The following is a 20,320-nucleotide window of genomic DNA, read 5'->3' on the forward strand; positions in this document are numbered from 1 at the left end:
AGCATCGGTGTCATCGTAAAAGAGTGGAATAAAATTCGTGATTCTCGGGCTGAAAAATTGGGTCGAATGGAAAATTATGAGTGACAGGGTTTGTTTTTATTCTTGTGGGGAAAAGTGCTGCTTGATGGAAAATGTCTCCAATGATGTGATGTGATGTGATCACAAAGTGCTCCAGTGTATTCAAGGAGGCTAAGTGGATAAGCAGTGTTCACGAGCAAGGCCGAGAGAAGAATTTATAAAATTTGATCGGAGAGCGTGACCGACCGTGTTTGCACCTTGAAAGTCTGGCTGCGTGCTTGAAATTATCGTTATCCCTGGACTATACGACGACCTTACCGAATATGTAAGTCCGTTTGATGAATATAAATATTTAATTGGTTCGTATTCAGCTTCGATGGGGCCGGTACAATATGGGGCTGGATTCAATACGCTGCACGGCGTCGCCGCAATCGATTCGACCTTCGATCAATTGGTGATTTCGCTGAGTCGCAAAAATATGATGCCTTCGCTCCGGCGGCGATAGCGATCGCGCTCATTGACGTATTGCGGGGATACAGTATAGGGAGGGCGCTATGGGACAGGAATCGTTAAAAACCTTGTTAATCCACCTAGCAGTGATGATACCTTTCTCGTGGGTTAAAATCATTTCAACAAAGTTAAAGTGATACATGTATCAATAAATATTGTTTTTTTTCGTCCTTATAAATCCTATCGTTTAGAAGAATTTAGCTACACATTTTATAGCATCATCCATGACACCTAAAATTGATCCTAATTCATCCAGCTGAAGTACAACAGTAAGTTAATGTGTTGTATAACCAGTTCACATTGGTCCAGAAGAGTGTCATTTTGGTAAAAAATCAATAACTTTTTTTCGATACGAGATATCAATGTGGTGTCTTCGGCAACTTTTTTATGCATTTTATGCAGCATCTTATGTAGGGATCGTCCATATTTTAAATTCATTTCTGCAAAATTTGGGACATAAAACTTTTTTGGTGCCTTTTTTGAACACCAAATATTTAACAAAAATGTAGCCCAAAGTATGCCAAAAAACTTTGCTGACACTCTCCTGGACCAATGTGCAGTGGTTGTTGATCAAATTTTATCTTTGTCCCAAAGTTTGTTTGCTGCAAGGGCCTGTCCATAAACTACGTGGACTCGGAGGGGGAGACAGGAGGAGGGGGGGTTGTTCTGGCTAAAGTCTACGGTCCATACAAATTTCAAATAATGTGTATGGATGAAAGTCTACGAGGGGGTGGGTCCTGAGATTGCCAAAATTGAGTTCACGTAGTTTATGGACAGCACCTAATTAATTAGTAATCGAAAATCAATTTAAAGTTTATATGCGTACGTGCGATATTACCCATTTTAGCTTACTGTTATACTTTAGCTACTTTAGCCGCCTAAAACCTTAATTGAGTTTATTTTCGTAATGGTTTTTGGTAGACTATCCATCTATATTCCGCAATGAGTCGGATGTCTGCATGGTGAGATGACAAATTTTAGAATTAACAGGAGATTTTTTGCGCAAAGATTCGAAGATACTTTCAGAAATTATCCAAGGTTTTCCTTTAGCATTTTTTTCCAGAAACTTTTCAGAAATTATAGCTTGAACTTCTCCAGAGGTTCCTTTTGGTATTACTCCATGTATTCAGGAATTTTCTCGGGCATTTTTTTGGAAATTCCTTTACAAATTCTAATGAGATTCTACTGGAAGTTCCTCGAGGGATTCCACCAATAGTTCCTTCATGTATTTGGACCTTCTTTCAGTGATTTTTTTTTCAGAATTTGGTTTTCAAAAGATTCTCTTAACAATCTCTGCTGAAATTACTATAGAATATTTTACCTGTTGACTTTGAATAAAAATAAATAAAAAAAGAATCTATTAGCATTTTCAAGGTTTTGTTTTTCAAGAAATTTTTATATGAATAACTGCAGAGGGTTCTCCGATTCTCCCAGGTATCTTTCAAAGAATCCATCAAAAAATATTTTTTCATTTCTTCAGTGTTTTTTCCTCCAGGATATCCTTTCTGAAATAGCATAACAATTTTTTTCTGAGAACTCCCTAAAAGGTTTCTCCAGCACTTCTTCCAAAGGTTCCCGCAGAATATTCTCCAGGGATCTCTACGAAATATATCAAAATATTTCTTCAACAATGCCACCGGTAGCTTTGTCTAGCGATCCCTTCAGAAATTTCTCTAGAATTTTTCTTGGAATTACTGTTAGAGTTCCTCCAGTAGACTATATATTTTTTTCAGAAAAAGATGTCTTAATCTTTCTGGAATTCTCCTAGATACTATCCATGCAGGAATTGATCAAGAGATAACTTCTTTAATTGCTTCAGATATTTTTGTTCAGGTATTTTTCCAAAATAAATCCAAAAAATCTTCTGGCCGTTTCCTAAGGTTTCTATAGGATTTTTTTAAGCTATATCTTGAAAAAATCTTCTGTAGGAATACCCAGAGAAATACATACCCGAGCAGAAAGGCATACCTTACAAATACCGTGTAAAGAGCAACCTGTGCTCTTATACCTCAAATTGGTATTGCTATATTATTCTACGCAATTTTATGAGAACACCACAATAACAATTGGAGGTATTTGAGCAAAGTTAGGTATTGATGTGATATTGCTGATTAGGCCGGGAAAATAATTGAAGAACAAGATTTGTTATTACATCATGGAGATATCGAAAAATGTTCAATTTAATAGCAAGAAATGTTATTATTTTGTTATTTCATACCTTCTGGATAACAAATAGAGCACTTGAAACTTATGGTATGCATTCATTATTGAAATAACAAGGCTTGTTATTTTTCAGGTGTTATTTAAATAAAATTATGGTATTCATTTTTGTTATTTTGCCTCTTATGTCCACCCAATGAAGGGCATATCGAATGTTATTTAAGATTAATACCTCGATATGTTATTTTGTTGCTATTCTTTTCTGCTCGGGTAGAAAAGCGTCTGCATAGGTCCCTAAAAACACTTAATATATTTCTGAAAGAGTTTTCGTAGAATTCTCAAGGAATAATTTTGAAAAATATCTTAAAGTATTCATGGAATTCTTGGAGTTATCTTCAGAGGAAATACCAGATGAGTTTCTGGTGTTAAACATGGAGGAATATCTGAAAAAAAAAAATCCTGAAGAAATCTCTGCATGAAAGTCTACTGGATGAATCCTTGAAGAAATTTATGGACGCATTCAAGTAGGAATGTTGTGGAGCGGACCTGGTGTGATGGTTAGAACACTTGACCATAACGCCGAGGACCTGGGATCGAATCCCACTCCCGACAAACTCGCAAAATGTGAGTTCTTCCTTCGGAAGGGAAGTAAAGCGTGGGTCCCGAGATGAACTAGCCAAGGGCTAAAAATCTCGTTAATACAGATAAAAAAAGTAGGAATGTTGAACGAATTTCTGAAGGATTTTTTTTGCAATTTATGAAGATCCACTAGCAGAATATATTAAAGAATCGGTAAAAGAATGTATGAAGAAATCCCAGTAGATAATTCTGATTCTCTGGAGAAATTTGCGATGAATTTTTTGATAGAATCTTCAGAAGAATTTGAAAAGTATTTCCTGGCAGAGTTTCAGAAGGAACCTATAGAAATCTACCTCGGATTCTAGGAGAAATTTCTTGAGTTTACTAATCATAACAGAATCTCTGAAAAATGCCCTGGAGACATTTTTTGATAAACTCTCTGGAAGAATTTCTGAAAAAAAAAATCACCGGGGTAGATTCTTAAACAAACCTTGTTATTATTGTTATAATCGCCACGATTTGATGTGCTGGTGGTTCTCGCCGAAAATCAAACGATGAACTACCAGCTCAAAAAACCTCGACAAATTCAAGACCGAATACCTGGAGTATTTATTTGTTTACTTATTCTTTACTTTTTACTTTATTTTTTAGAGATGGAAAACCCGCTTAGAGTGATTTAATTCCTGGTATAATTTCTAAAGGTACCCATAGACTAATTATGTTATTATTGTTTTAATCGCCGCGATTTGATGTGCTGGTAGTTCATCGATTGGTTTTCGGCGAGAAATAATTAAAACTTATTTGCCAGACTGCCTGGACGTTTCGGTCGATTTTACTGGCCTTCGACCATATTCTGCGGACTAATCTTCCAGCCGTCTCTTCACTATCAGACGATTATGGTTATGGCCGTCTGATAGTGAAGAGACGGCTGGAAGATTAGTCCGCAGAAGATGGTCGAAGGCCAGTAAAATCGACCGAAACGTCCGGACAGTCTGGTAAATAATTTTTAATTATTTCTCGCCGAAAACCAATCGATGTACTACCAGCACATAGATTAATTATGGGAAAATCCATAGAACATTTCATTGGACTTGGAATCCTTGTACACATTTCTGGAGGTATCTCATAAGGAATTTCTAAAGAAATCTTCACGCAAATTTTAAAGTGAATTCCTGGAAGAACTTCCAAAATATTCTATGTGCAAATTTCTAAAGGAGTGTGGAAGATTTTTTCAATTCCTTGGAAAAAAATCTGGAAGAACTCTTGATTTCCCTAAAGAATCGAAGAAAGCGTTCCTGAAAGAACCCCTAACTGATTTCCGTAAATAATGTTCCATGAATCCATGAATTTACAGAAATTTTCCATAGAGCTTTTTTAGAGGAATTTCTGAAGAATTCCGAAGGAAAATCTAGAGGAAACTCTTAAGCGATCCATGGAAGATGGTTCTTAAAAACTTTCAAAAGTAATCCGTGGAAGTCTCCTTGAAAGGAATTTATTTAGGATTTTCTAATGGTATCCATGGAGCAATACTGGCAAAAATCCAGGCAAGGGTTAATAAAAAAGTTCCTAGATTAATTTGGAAAGCTTTAGAGAAAATCCTGAAGAAAGCTAAGAGATTTCTGGAGGAACCAATGCAAGTATCCTTGAAGATTTCTCAGATTAATCTCCAAAGTTCATGGCAGTTTTTTTGTAAAAAAAAAAATCCTGGAAGATTTTGTGCAGAAATCGCTGGAGTATTTTTTAAAGAAATATCTGGAGGATTTTTGGATGAATTTTTGAAGATATCCATTAGGAATCAAGAAATCCCTGCAAAAAATTCCAAATGAATCTTTGATAATTTTTTAAAATACCTGTACAGCATTTTCAGGATAAATTTGTGAGGTAGTCCGACGGTCTGAAGTATCCCTCAATTTGTTCCATTTAGTAGACGCCTTTCCTGTGGAGCGGACCTGGAGTGATGGTTAGAACACTTGACTATCACGCCGAGAACCTGGGATCGAATCCCACTCCCGACAAACTCACAAAAGTGGGTTCTTCCTTCGGAAGGGAAGAAAACCGTGAGTCCCGAGATGAACTAGCCAAGGGCTAAAAATCTCGTTAATACAGATAAAAAAAAATAGACGCCTTTCCATCTTGTATTGAAAATACGAATAACCCCTCTCTTGCCACCTTTTATGTGCATGAACCTGAAGGGCGCAAAAATATCGTAAAACACAGTTCAAAAATAAGTTCTTTATAAAATAGTTTTTTACAAGAACGGTTCTAGCTTCGCGAATGATTTCTCAATCGAGCTAAAATATGTACCAATGATGCACATATAACAGGTTGACAAACAGCTAAAATTTGAGAATTTTTGATGCACTTTATGAAAAGTTACAGCTTGTTAAACTTTTTTTGTGAGAGAAAAAAAATTGTCTATCCCGAACATTTTGGCCACCCCCTGTTATTCTTAGTACATTCCTCCAACGAATTCATCAAGAATTCCTCGAAGGATTTTCCCAAGAAATCCTCCAAGGATTCTTTCTCGCATAAGAGTACCTTCAGAAATTTCTCTTAGAAATTGTATCCGATGTACAAATACAAAATGGTCATTGTAAGAGTAAGGTCTTGGTTAATAACTGCGAAAGTACTCATAAACAAGCTGAGACAAAGGCTTAACCCCAGTTGGGATGTATTGTGCATATTATTTAGACATTCTTGCACATTAGGTTTCCCTCTCTGGGAACTTCGGAAACTCCTCCAAGGATTTCTTCTGAAATGTTTTCATGTATGCATGAGTTATGCATTTTTCCAAGATTTCCTGCAAAGCTTAATTTGGTAATGCCTCCAGCGGCAACTTTAGCTTCAGTAACTTCTTCAAAGATTATTTAAGGAACCCCTCCAAGGAATTCCTTCAGGAATTGCTACAAAGATTTTTTTTAGGAACTGCTTCAAGAACTCCTCCAGAAATTCTTCCATAAATTCCTGCAAGAATTTCTCTGTGCCTCATATGATCTATGGATTCTTTTGAATATTTTTCCACGTTTTCCAAAAAAAAAACTCTGTATATTTCTATATTTTGAAGTTGTACACAGGCTCAAAAGTGGGCTTCAGAGGCTTTCAGATGGATTTCAGAAGCGTTTCAAGGCTGGAGAAGTTGCAAATGAATTACTGATGATTTTAGAGAGCATCGTGGGCTTTACGGAAAGCTTACAGGTCGTTTCAATATAAAGCTATTAGAAACAACAAATAGCGTTTATAGATCCGATGACCTATACCTTCGTCCCAATGAGGACGTTACGCCAAGCAGAAAAATAAAATATAAACACAGAAAGCAAAGCGCCTTAGGCGAGCACCATTAGTGGCACACCACAACACTTGGTCAATGTTTATTTGCAAAAGTTTCTGTGTTTTTCTTCACAATGTTTTTTAATGCAAAGAGTCATCTTTACATTGCCTGCTAAAGTTGATTGAAAGTTTTTGTGGACTTCTTAGGAATTTCAATATAAATTCTCTCGAGTTTTTTCAAAACTGTTTAAAGTATTTTGAAAATTATAACTGTTTAAGGTTAAGGTTAAAGGTTGAGGTGTTCTAGACAAAGCTAGAAAGGGTCTTGAAAAAGGTTAATAATTCGAAAACAGTTATATCTCCAGATTCAATGAACCGAATGCAATTAAGGACTTATAATAAGCTACGAAAAACTTTTGACATTCTTAACACATAGGAAAATTAGGCTGTAACAAATGTTTATGGAGGGAGGGGGTGATAAAGCATTTAAATCTGAAAAAAAGTAAAAACTCATCGGATTTGTTAAAGATTTTTTAGCAAGACGCTATATTTTGATAAATATTTTTCAGGGGCAGTAAAAGTCTAAATAAAATTGGTATTAGCCTTATAACGATAAGACTATTTTTCTTATATTACCATATAACCACCACCATCCAAAATTTCAACATCGTTACGAAATTCGTGATGGTAATTATAGTTCATTCAAATTCCTTCTAATTGACTTGAATATGTACATTTTTTGAAGGAGAGTAACAAAATAGCTTGCAATTATTTTGGAAGTAGTACAATTTCCTAAAAAAATCAGATTAATCAACCTAGTGGTGGTAGTGCCTTTCTTGTCGAATATGTACTCATGGTCTTTTCATCGACTGAAGTCAAAGTGTCCCTGAAAGCAAGATTTTCTTGCCAAAATCATCATCAATTTTTCAAGTCACATATTCTTGAAAAATTCCGTGCTCAACGCATAGACAGAGCTGAAAAACATCAAACCTTTTCTTTGTACCGACTTTTCGAACCCTCTAAGCAAAATACCCTCTTCGAATGAGTGTAATCAGTTTCGTACCTTTTAATTCCGCTCTATTTTGCTTATTCTTTGACAGATGCGCGTATTTCGATTACCACTTGTAATCTTCCTCAGGGTCAGTTATCCACTCTGGATAAGCAAAATAGGGCGGAATCAAAAGGTACGAAACTGATAACACTCATCCAAAAAAAAAAACAAACCTCTTAGTTGACTGCATGACCACCTTCACTATCACTGGAGGCCGATCACTGCGGTCTTGGACAAAGTTTTTTTTTTATGCACAGTAAGTGAAATTCTCCATACTTCAAATTTCAACCACATTACAGAGCGCAAGGGTGCAACCAGTCGCATCAAAACTTTACGCCGTTATTTTAAGCGCAAAAAAGTGTTGAAAGAAAAAGTTTGGCGTTGTCGCGAATGAATTTTCATTTGTTGAACTATCTTACTATATAGTTACAGCTCAGAAATCTGAAAAGGTGTGATTTGATTAAATCGCTTTAGTTTGTCAAGATTTTGTTCTCTTATATTGCACCGGTTTTGTTCGCTTCCGTATTTCCAACGAACCACGCAACACTGGTTCTACAACACTGGCGGTAGTCACTATTATGGTCTGAGCCTATTTTCTTGCAAACTGTTCTTCAAATTATCGGCCGTGGTTTGATGTATCGCATGGGTTTTGTTCACTTTTACCAATGAGTGGCTTTTTCAGTCTTCAAGATAGACACTACGACGAAAGTTCGTATTTGTTCGAAAATACACATCTGTTCTGTGCTAAGACCCTTGAGAAAGGCCAAAACCTTTCGGCCAAAACGTCGGGTAAGTAGTAAACAATTCGTTCTCGACTAAATTACTGAGAAAGCCACCCGCAACATCGATCAAACATCCAGTCGACACCCTCATATTGTTCATTTTTTAATTTGGTCACTTCCGGTGGGACACCCGAAACCGGTTCCGCATCACAAGCGGTTCAGATATGGTTTGAAATTATTTTCCCGCTTTTCGTTCATCAGGTTACCGGAAAAGCTGCGATTTTTTGAGTCGCATACATGAGTTTGGTTCACTTTTATATTTGGCCAATTCCGGCGGGACACCCGGAACAAATTCTGGAACACTACCGGTTGTTTTCAATGTGGTCTAAGCCTATTTTCTTGGCAACCATTCATCAGGTTATTGATAAGGCCGCGATTTGATGTATCGCATAGGTTCGGTTCAATGGCACAAATTTCCCAAATGGAGGAGAACGTGCCTCTGGAGCCGATGGGTTCGCTTCATTTTTACATTTGGCCAATTCCGGCGGGACACCTGGAACCGGTTCCGGAACACTACCGGTTCAGATGTTATCTGCGAATATTTTCCTGCTTACTATTCATCAGGTCATCGAAAATGCCGTGGTTTGGTGTGTCGCATGCATGTGTTTGTTGCATTTTTATATCTCACCCTTTTCCGGGGTACCGGTCCTAAATGGCCATCATAGCTCCGGAATGGCTGGATCGATCTGAACCATTTTCAATAGGAAATAATGGGACCAGATTCCCCGTCGAATGAAAATTAATTAAAATCGGTTGAGATTTACTGCCAAAAAAATGAAGTGAGTTTGTTTGTACACATACACACATACACACACAGACATCTCCTTAATTCGTCGAGCTGAGTTGATTGTTATATGTGACTCGACTCTCCGAGCCTTCCATTAAAAAGTTATTTTTGGAGTGAACATACAGCCTTTCCAGTACACTTAGTGTACGAGAAAGGGAAAACAGCCTGAGCCTGTTTTGTCTTTCGGCGCATCATTTCCCTTTCTTTCCGAAATACGAACTTGTACATTATTTGAGAGTTTTTTCAGAATGAAAGTCGATCTGTCATAACTTCTATTATGACATTAATGTTTTTGCCTCACAGTGGAGGGAGGGTCGATCCGGTAATTCCTGCTAACGCTACTGTCACACGGGTAATTCTGTTTGCAAAACATACATATGTGTAATAATGTTTGATATTGCATATGTCGTCCTCCCTCAGTTCTTCCCACGTCTCCCCATCTTCAGGGGCATGTTTGCGATATTTGCGCGATCATACGCCGATGATAGACTGCGGGGCACGCTCGCTGCATATCGCGTATGATGGATCCAGCCAGTTTCGATCATCGTCATTCGGACGGATCCATTTGTTTCTTACAGCAAGCAGCAGTTTGTATTCAGGTCATCGATTCTGCCATCGCCGGCTTATTGCCACTTGTTGACAATATTTGTTTAGTCTTTGATTTCTGCTTGCGCGGTTGCTTAAATTTGTGCGGGATGTTTTCTTGTTCTTCTTCTTGTTTATTGGATATTTATGGCTTGCATGCTTCACGGATTAGCAATGAACGTGAGAAACGCGTCACATTCGGCAGTTATCGAGCAGTTGAAAATAAGATAACTGGCACGCTTGTCAAAACTTCTCAATATGGTCAGATGAAATTTTACTAGATTCGTTCAGGAATAAAAAGCTTGTTATTATTACGTATTATATCAATTTTACAGAAAGTTGTGTCTCGATTATTTACTATTATGCACTTACTTTATTGTTTACTTTTTATTTAATTTATTTTTACCTTCTTATTTACTTACTTAATTACATTCTTACTTTATATTTTTTAATTACTTACTTTTTTACTAATTTGCTTAATCACTTATTTATTGGCTTGCTTACTTACTCACTTACTTACTTTCTTATACCTATCTGTTTACTAGCTTACTTCTTACTTAAGCGTTGTGCAAAAAAACTTGAAATTTAAGTTCACTGTAGTTGACAGTTGAATTTGCAAAACTCGATAATACAATTCAATAATAGACATACATAATATTTAACTGTGATTGTTTAGGGGTCGTGTATGATTTGAGATTTCGTGAGAAAAAAATAATATATTCCAAAAGCGTTGCCTCCAATATAATTCCAAAACTGCGCATGATAAAATTGTCAGCTCGCCAATTACGATTAATGGCTATAAAGTCCGCTAATCATCCTCTGTGTGCTGCTGGCTGGTCACATGGAAGCAGCAGCAGCAGCTTGCTCACACTGCATCTTCATTGACTCCGTGTGGGTACACACAATCTCCCGCATCTTAATTATCCGGCCGAGTTGGCATCTCATTACCAGTTTAATGCGATCAATTAAAATTACTCACGATTGTCACTCGGCCGTAAATTTTCCACGCTTCCATTCATCACTCATCGGAATTTACGAGCGCGCCAGGTCCCTGCAGTGATCATCGCTTCGTGGTTAGGCAGGTATACCTACGTACATATGTACATTTATCAGGTGATGTGTATCTAGTCAATCTAGTTGCAGTCTCGTCGAGTAGTTTCTCAGTAGAAAAGTACTATCGTTCAACAGTTGATGTTTTTCCAAGTCGATAAGCTTCCAGTTAGCGGTAGCTGACTGTTTATGCTTCAGTGGTTTACATACGAGAAATTGTTAATCTTTTTTTTTATCTGTATTAACGAGATTTTTAGCCTTAGGCTAGTTCATCTCGGGACCCACGCTTTACTTCCCTCCCGAGGAAGAACTCACATTTTGTGAATTTGTCGGGAGTGCGATTCGATCCCAGGTCCTCGGCGTAATAGTCACGTGTTCTAACCATCCAACCAGGTCCGCTCCATTTGTTAATCTTTTTGAGATTGTTCAGAACGATCAGCAAACATATTATATTGCTTCACCGTACTGTTACTTTGTTTGATTAAATTGGAACGAACTCACCAATGAACATGAATGTTTGTGCCTATCGGGAAATATAATCGAGATTAATTAAGCGATAAGCTTACCTAAAACAACCAAATAACGACGAACGGCATGAACGAATAGACGCGGTCAACTCAGTCTTTTGCACGGTTTCAAGACGTATGCCCTAGAATTACGTTGAACACCACTGCCACAATTAAATCGTGATCAACATTTTTTCTATACCTGTTGCGCGTGATTCGTTGACAGTGTTAGGTTCGCCCATCGTGCGATGGTGGCGCCTAACCGCTGACTGCTGTTGACTAGGGATCATCATGGCATAGTCTTCGCTGCCAGTAATTTGCATAAGGCGGTAACTATGGAATGCAGAAATGCAAATTCTTCCCCAACGATGATTTATCATCGCGCCAACAACTTGCTAGTCGCAGTCGGCTCGGTACACAGCCAGCTAGAGAGGATGCCCTGCCTGCCTGCCGGCCTGCCTAATGAAATGTGGGCTAATGCATCCGAGATGAAAGAGAAATTCTGCGGAAAGTACTTGCCTCCGTCTGCTAGATTAAGTGGGGGGAACGATTGGTAGTTATTCGAGTAAATTTCCGTGAAGTTCCAGACTTCAAAGCGATGTTGTTGGTGCGGCGCTGTTCAGGGAATCGTCAATCACGTTGAGTTGGGCAGAAGACCACCGCGACGGTGGTCAACACGGTGGCGAACGGCGCAGTCCGATTCTGGAGAATGCCATCGCGCCAAAGATTATGCCATTCATATTGTCTCGGGTGGGCTTGTCGGACAGTTTGCAATTTACTTTCAATGTATATGGTCAAGCAATTAAGTGGCAGCGTTTATTGAGGAATCGTTGCGACTGACAAGAATGCTAAATGTGTTGTATCTTGAAAACTGTATATAGCGACATTTTGGAAGTTGCGACGTGTTGTTATATATGTACGTTAACCACCAACGTTGTATCGTCATGATACTAACTTCAATTTTAACCCTAAAAGGGATACCTGGGGTCCATTGGACCCCAGGCGCCTTTCAGAGCTCGTCTATGATGGAACACACTCAGCGAGGTGACGAAACTGAGGTCATGAAGGTATCCCTTTTAGGGTTAAACAAGCTTTTCCCATGAAAAGTGAATATTCAACAGATCATATTTATTGAAAATTCTACATCGTATTTAAAAGTAATGAGTGCTGGAAATGTCATGTCGACATATTCAATCACCTACAGCTTATTTTTCTGAAAATAAATCTGAAAATATGGAATATCAAAACTTGTGCGGCTAGACCAGTTCTATAAGAAAGTAATTGTAAACCCACACAGAAAGAAATCATGAAAATTAAACAACACGTCAGCTAAGCATCGACTGAAAATTATAGCAGAAGCTACAAAATTACAGCCATTTACCGTGAGATGATACTGTTCGCTCAGTAATCAGCCAATCATGCGTACTGTTTACAGATTTTGAGACATAGGTATTCGCTTGAAATTTACATGCAGTAACGTAAACGAGGACAGCTTACTGGCAGTGACGAATGTGATGACTAGCTGACTAGTTGTCGAATCGGTCACAATTTGTAAGTCAACTATTAGTTGTATCCTGGTTATAATTCGATTGCGTATTAAAACCGTTTATATCACGAATGGATGTTTTATATTGGCTCCACCTCTTGCGCTTTTTTGGTTGCAATTTAGTCGTTAATAAGACGATTGGTTCAAATGGCATAACTTTCAATATAGTTGCATACAGATTACAGGAACTTATTAATGTCCAAGTGTGTTGCTTGGGACGGTGCTTGAAGTTGATGGCCATATTTTCAACAAAGATTTTCCTTCTTTGCGCATATGTTGTTCCTTCTAGCAATACTACTGAGGAACTTTTTGGCATTCCAACTGCTAATGTGATCATCTGATATGTATCCTTCTTTCAAACATAGGCTATTCTTTCTAGTTATTCTTTCAAGGAATTTGTTCGCGTATCAACTGGTGGTACTTTTATCAGAGATTTTTCCTACTTTTAATCATAGGCTATTCTTTCAAGGTGTACCGTCATATGGAATAGTGACAAGACCACTAGTTTATTATTCTTATTATTCATTATTATTTTTCGATCATATGATCTGAATCCAATAATTCAATAATGATATTTTCTTTCTTGTGGCTTTTGGTAGTTCATTGGTGTTTCAGGATTTGAATATACTCTCCTCTAAGTGATTCAGTTCTCTAAAAGGTAGAATGAAATATTATCAACCAAGCTAGTTCATTCCGGGGCTAACGGCATGGCTTTCCTTCATTTCAACAAAAATAAAATTAATTAAAGAGAAAAAAAATGTCATAGAATCGTTTTCTCTTGTCTGATTTCCCTAAAAATGCTTCCCGGGGTGGAACTTTCTAGTGTATTTCAGTAGCTTTCAGGGGTATTGAGGATTGAGGTGTTTTCAAATGAATAAAAGGGATTTGAGGAAGGGTTCAGAGAGATTACAAGCACTTCAGACGGGTTCAAAGTGGTGTCAGAAGCGTTTGAGAATATTTCAGAAGGTTTCTCGTGTTTTAGGAGCGTTTCGAGAGTATTTTAAGGTATGTTTCGACACACCAGCAAATCAGGTATATTCAGATCAAAAGGGCAAATTGAACCATTACATTGCAAGAGGTTTTAGCGGTGGTTTAACCGTTATGTGTCCTACAAACTTTTCTACACCGTGTAGTTGTTGCTTCAGGAAGTTTTATGGGGTGTCAGAAGCGATTAAGAACGTCTCAGAGGGTTCTAGGGCGTTTAGGAATGTTTAAGGAGATTCAAGGTTCTGTGAGGCAGGGATCCGTATATTCATATCATCCTACTTTTCTTTATTCTAGTGTGATGCGATGCGTCATTCGTTTGGCTTTGTTGATTTGTTGCTGTTCGTTTATAGTTTAGATCAGAAGCGGATGAATTAAAGGTGAAACAGTAAGGAACTGATCGTAGATGCTATTTTCAAAACTACTTCGAAGTTTTTGATTAAATTGTAGACATTTTTAGCATGTCCATGTTTTAATACTAGATTAGCATTGAACTTAATGGGGGCTATTCGCGAATAACAGAGAATCGGATGTACAGTCAAAAGGCTTTATGATACTCTTCAAAATCTAATGAGTTTTGCCACGCGGTAGTGGATTTCACTAGTGCTTTTTGAGTATGAGTGGACGTGAGAAACATAACATGCAATTATGAATGTTGGATGAACTCCTCGCTGTGCTCGCTCTCACAGCTGTTCAGATTTTTTTTAAATTCTTTATCTCTTAACCTAATTTACAGTTCTATAGTCCACTTGGGCCCTACGCGAGCGATTACAATTGACAGCTGCAGTTACACTTTTTTCGTCGCCTAAATGTTTTCTATTCTAACTCTACTATATCGAGCTACTATGTGCTGCTTGCACTTTCTACTCTGTCCATCCATGTTAGAAGGATGAGAACGATGATGTTGATCTGTTGCTCTTGTTCCATTTCCAGCCCAATAGAGGGTCCATTAATAGCGTGCGCAGTTTTTTTGTTTTTTTTTTTCTCGCTTATTCTCTTTCATAAACACAATAAAGAGCGAGACAAAAAAGGGGGCAAGTGCTCCCTATTTCATCTTTCTGTTTCACATGTTTGTTAGCCGATATCCAATTATCCGGGCCCTTTTAACTCGGAAAAGGGTCAGCAGTGCAAGCAGCTCTAGAGAGGAAGAGTAGTGACGAAAAATTGCAAGTGCCAGGGCTGGGATCGAATCCATGCCCATCCATTTATGAAGTGAACGTGTGACGACTGCGCCATGGGCTGAAATCGCCTCCTCATTTCTTCGCGAAGAATTTTCTGTCAAGCCTGATAGTCATCCACGATTGGGGAAGGAATAAATAAATTGTTGGCTGTGCCATGGACCCAATCGTCAATAATGGCGTGCTAACGTTGTCGAAAAAAGACACTGCCAAGTAGCTTCCAATAGGAATAGTGATGTCTATTGCGAATCAAGAACATTACTTTCAGGGGAAACAAGCGATTGTGGCGTCGTTTGCTTCAGATTATTGTTTTGTTTTCTTATTTGCTCACTTAAAAAGACACGGACACGTTCAATGCTTCCAGTGAGCTTTTCGCTCTTTGAAGGAAACACGACACTAGACAACGGACTAGCATGCAACGGCCAGTGGCACAGCCGAAAACATTTCCTGACAGCTGCGGCGGGAATCGAACCCGCGCTCCTCAGTACGATGCGACTAAGAGCTTGGTGACCCTAGCCACACGACCACGGAGCCGCACACATTTGACAATCGTTCATGAATCCAAATGACTGTTTATGGTTTTCTGATATGCTTCTATGAAATATTATAAAGTGTTCAATGGATCATTTGGTAATTTTTCATGGATTGTTTTTATAAGTTCAACGGCGCAAACATTGGGCGGCAATAATTATCCGATATGGCTTATATAATGGTCTAAACAAAAATTGTAATCATCGAAAAATTATGATCATATTTCATTAGATTATTTTTTCCTAATATGACAATAAATAAGACAGAACTTTAACATAGATTCAAAATTCAAGAAGGCAGTTACATATCATTTTAATTTCCTTTAATTAACATGAATGTTAAAATGTTTTGAAAGAAAATAACAATAACACCGGAAAAAGTTATTAGTGCATGTTATAAATAGAGCAATTTACAACAAAAAAATCATAAAGTAAACTAAATCGCTTTGACTTTTTTTTTATATAAAGCATTTTGACCATTTCGAATACTCAAATTTTCATTTTATTTGGTTTATTGAATCTGGGGATTTAACAGCTCAAACCTGGCTATGGAGTAATTATGGGCATTTTTTATTATCGTACAAATTGGGCCGAAGGGTCTTAGATTTTCATTAAACTTTTTCCACAGGCAGGGTTCATGGATATATGAACAAAAAAAATTAGAAAAAACAGGGTCGCCTATTTTCTAGGAAAACTCAGGTGGATTTTTTTTGTTTTCCCCGATCACTACTTACTTTGAAAAATCATAACTCAAGAACGAAGCATCATAGAAACAAAGTTTTTTTTATGGCACATTTGCACATTTTTTAACAAAATTGGCCATAACTCAAAGGAAAAAAGTGCATTTAAAAAGATTTCAGCGATTGAAGCTTATAAAATAACCTTCTCAAAAATATTTTTTCGAAAATTTTCCACGAGTTCGGGCATAGTTTTTCCAGCTTTTCTTTACGAATTTTCTCAACTGTGGAAAATTTTGTGGAAAACTTTTTCCAGTTAATATTTTTTTTTTGATTCCTGAGAAAATTTGTTTTCATTTTCTAAAGAAAACTTTGTTTCTACGATGCTTCGTTCTTGAGTTATGATTTTTCAAAGTAAGTAGTGTTCGGGGAAAACAAAAAAAATCCACCTGAGTTTTCCTGGAAAATAGGCGACCCTGAATTATTCTCATTTTTGTTTTGCTCGTATATCCATGAGCCCTGCCTGTGGAAAAAAACTTCATGAAAGTCTGAAACTCTTCGGCCCAAACCTGTACGGTAATAAATAAAATCCCCTTATGCCTTTTAACCCATTTTAGAAAAGTGAAAATTTTGCTTGTCTCGATTATTTTGTCTATCCCCTGTAACTATAACGCCATTTGAGTTATAACACATTTTTCTGTATATAGTAACTAAAAATTTGCCAATATATATTTTCACTTTTTAACCTGCACTAAAAAGACGTGAAGTTCCTCGTACTTGTAATTATTCCAAATATTCCTCAATCCTCACAAGCTCGATTATAGAATGGAGGTTGAGTACTCTGGTTCAATCCACTGCACGCCTTCACTGACTCAATTTTCCATGACTCTGCCACCTCCTGTACTAGCTCCAACAGTGGAATGATATTAGTCAAACATTCCCGAAATCCTTTGATCACTACAGGCTCGTGATCGTTTGCCTTATTGGTATGCATTACGCTTGCAAGGCACTGTTCCATGTCTGATTTCAGCAATTCCTCTGTTCCAAATTGTGTGTACAGTTTCTGGATGTCAAAACCAATCCCTGGGTTATAGAACCCTGCTCGAACAAACACGAAGAACAACACCGATGGAAAATGTGGCTCGTAGAGGATGTCATTGTTGGCGTACTGAGCTGGTACGAACCAAGGGACCTTGGCTACCACCATGGCATTCTCAATCAGTTGCTTCAGCTCGTATGATCCGAATGGAACAAATCGCTTGTTGTAAAGTTTGAAATTTCCAAACTGCTGGTGATAGCAGAGAAATGCTACATAAGCACGACTTAGCACATCATCGGTGTTGTTATGACGGATACACTCGCGAGTTCTTATGATATTTTCGTGATCGTTTGGATCCGCCTCGAAGAAGCTCTGCATCACGTGCGGGCGGATGCCGGTGGCATCGTCCCAGCAGCCCAGAAGCACCAGCGAACAACGAACGAGTCTGTGCACCGATGGATCATTTGGATAGGAACTGTTGATGCACTGCTGGAGAGTTGATTCAGGGATCAAGTAATATTCGGCACATTCCTGGAGTGCGGAGTAGAAACTTCTGTTGGTTGTACAACGTGGTGCTTCTGGTGGTTCTACCGCTGACACAAAAAATACTGATAGAGCCAGCAGAATGAAAATGTTCCACATGGCTGGTTGGGTCGAGTGCGAACGTTGTTGAATTCAAAACTAAAACTAAATTGATATCAATGCATGTGGTTTATTTAAGCATGCGGAAGATATAGCACGATGTATGATTTATTTTCAAGAATAAGAATAATAATAATAATAATAACAAGAATAAATAATAATATTTGCTAAAATGCATGGCTAGTCTAAACCTATTAAATACTTTAAAAATATGCACTGAATTGCAATTTATGCAAATTTGGAAGCTCATGAAGTTCAAATAATGTGATAATGGTCGTGTTATGGTCGTTGAAGTATGTAAAAATGCTTTATTTTATAACTTATTATGTTGTATAAGCAATATGGTAATGCACGTCGTACATAATAAAGTGAAAACATTATAAAAGTTCATTTGAACTAGCAATTCTAGGCAATCTGCAAAATATGCACTCTATAACCATTTATGAGATATCAAATAAGTCTCAATACTTACGTTACAATAAATCTGAATCTATTGTTTGAAAGTTTTCAATGATTTGTAAGACAATTACTGAACAATTAAGTTTTGATTATTTTTGTTTGTACAAACCGGTGATATGGAAACACAGTTTCTGTTATGCAAAAGACTGCGTAGCCACATGAACTTCACAAATAAAAATTACCCTTAAAGTATTACATGACTGCTTTTCGCTGTGGTGCTTTTAAGTCGTTTGCAACTGCATCAAACCTAAGTTCAACCACTTTATATCCACTTGTTCACATGAGAATGATGGGGCAACCCCTACAATAAGGAATATGGACGTAAATAAAACCATCCAAAACATCAAACCACACCCATCACGATGACATAAATTGCTTAACCTGTGTGTACCGGCCGGGCAGTGAACAAAACACCTCCAGAAAACAAAAAAGGCAATAACTGAAATGTACCGGTTAATACCAAACACCCCGAGAGTGCTGCTGTTACGTCCGGTGAGCTCTGACGCTGAACAGCAAGTGCTTGATTTTACTTGCTTTGTTTACGGCTAAAATGAGAAGAATTCATCGGACGGGATGTGACATCTGCATTTTTCATATGCTAATTTTGTGGGTCGACGTTTTGAGGCTAAAATACTTGCCTTAAAATTTATCACACCATAAATTAGCCTTTGTTCTGTTTTTCTAGCTGTATTAGGGGCCGTTCATAAACCACGTAGACTTTTTGGGGGGAGGGGGGGGGGATTCTGGCCAAAGTCTACGCTCCATACAAATTTCAAATTTTTTGTTTGGACAAAAGTCTACGAGGGGGAAGGGGGGGGGGGGATCTGAGATGTCCAAATTTTGATCAACGTGGTTTATGAACAGCCCCTTATATGTACTAGGGTAAATGATGATGGTTGGACCAATTTGGGGTGTTTCAACACGGGACCAAAATTCAAGTTGAGTTTTCCCTATTATTATAATATTTTAATATGCTGATTTCGGTACTGATGGAAAGATCTACTCTTCTAGTTTGTGAAAAGCCCGAGAAAACCTTGGAGAAAACATAAATTTACTTTGAAAAAGTCCATAAAAATAGTTTTATTCAAACAGTAAATTTTGATCTTGGTTGGACCAACGCTGATCATGGTTGGACCAGAAGTCCGATGATGGTTGGACCTACTGGGAGAAATAGTTTGTTCAAAAAGGCATCACATATTAATAAAACAAATAGCTATACAGACTTGTTGTAATGTAAATTGTTATAACTTGTAAGCAGTTTTTGGAGCGCGTGCATGATTTATTATCTTTGGAGTCGCGTCGGATATGAATTAAATGGTACGAGTGTGAGAGGGATTTTTAGGGTGGTAACAATACTCATATGAAAGAAAACAGAACAAATCCATAATATTTTATGTATGCTTATTTTAAGGAACCAGTTCACAAAATGAAATTATATGAATTGTGTTTAGCGTTCCAAAAAGACATTTACATAGACTGTTCCCGATTTGAAGTCATATGTGGATCGGTTGCCCAGTTTGACTTATAGACCACAAACGGCTCCTCCATGTTGAAGCCTTTGGCAGCTTGGTCGTCCCTCAGACATCCGGTGCTCCTCGGACTCGACGCTTAAATTGTCCTGGGTGGTTGCGCCGCTCAAACGCACCAGTTTCCGATCAATATCTGTGGATGGTGCTTTATTTCACGGGACAACAACGTCGATGAACTTCAAACAGCGGCAAAACGGTCACTGAATTCTTGACGATGTTTACATACACCGTGTCCAATACAAAATACAAATTTAGAAAATATCATTTTATTTCACATATGTGATCAGAGTTGATGTACACGTGCTGTAGTCCCATGTACGGGAGCCACAAGGCAAGCGAGCTCCCAGGAGCTCTGTACATTTTGAGACTGAAAGTTGTGTGCCTCATTTTTCTCAAGATGTGTCTCATGAGCTTCGTCTCATGCGCTGATTAAATTAGAAA

General features: G+C 37.8%; 1 protein-coding gene across 4 annotated transcripts in view; it reads left to right on the plus strand.

The window, feature by feature from the left end:
* LOC109397513 (dual 3',5'-cyclic-AMP and -GMP phosphodiesterase 11) overlaps positions 1–20,320 on the plus strand; it is a 460,696-nt gene that overhangs the window by 96,250 nt on the left and 344,126 nt on the right. Inside the window, exon 1 of one of the 4 annotated variants that reach the window (XM_062850793.1) lies at positions 184–343. The exons of the other annotated variants lie outside the window; for them this stretch is intronic. The gene's annotated coding sequence lies outside the window, so the exon portion shown is untranslated. Of the gene's footprint in view, positions 1–183; positions 344–20,320 lie in introns of those variants that run through there. 4 annotated transcript variants of the gene reach the window in all.

This window comes from Aedes albopictus, chromosome 2, assembly GCF_035046485.1.
Source record: "Aedes albopictus strain Foshan chromosome 2, AalbF5, whole genome shotgun sequence".
NCBI lineage: Eukaryota > Metazoa > Arthropoda > Insecta > Diptera > Culicidae > Aedes > Aedes albopictus.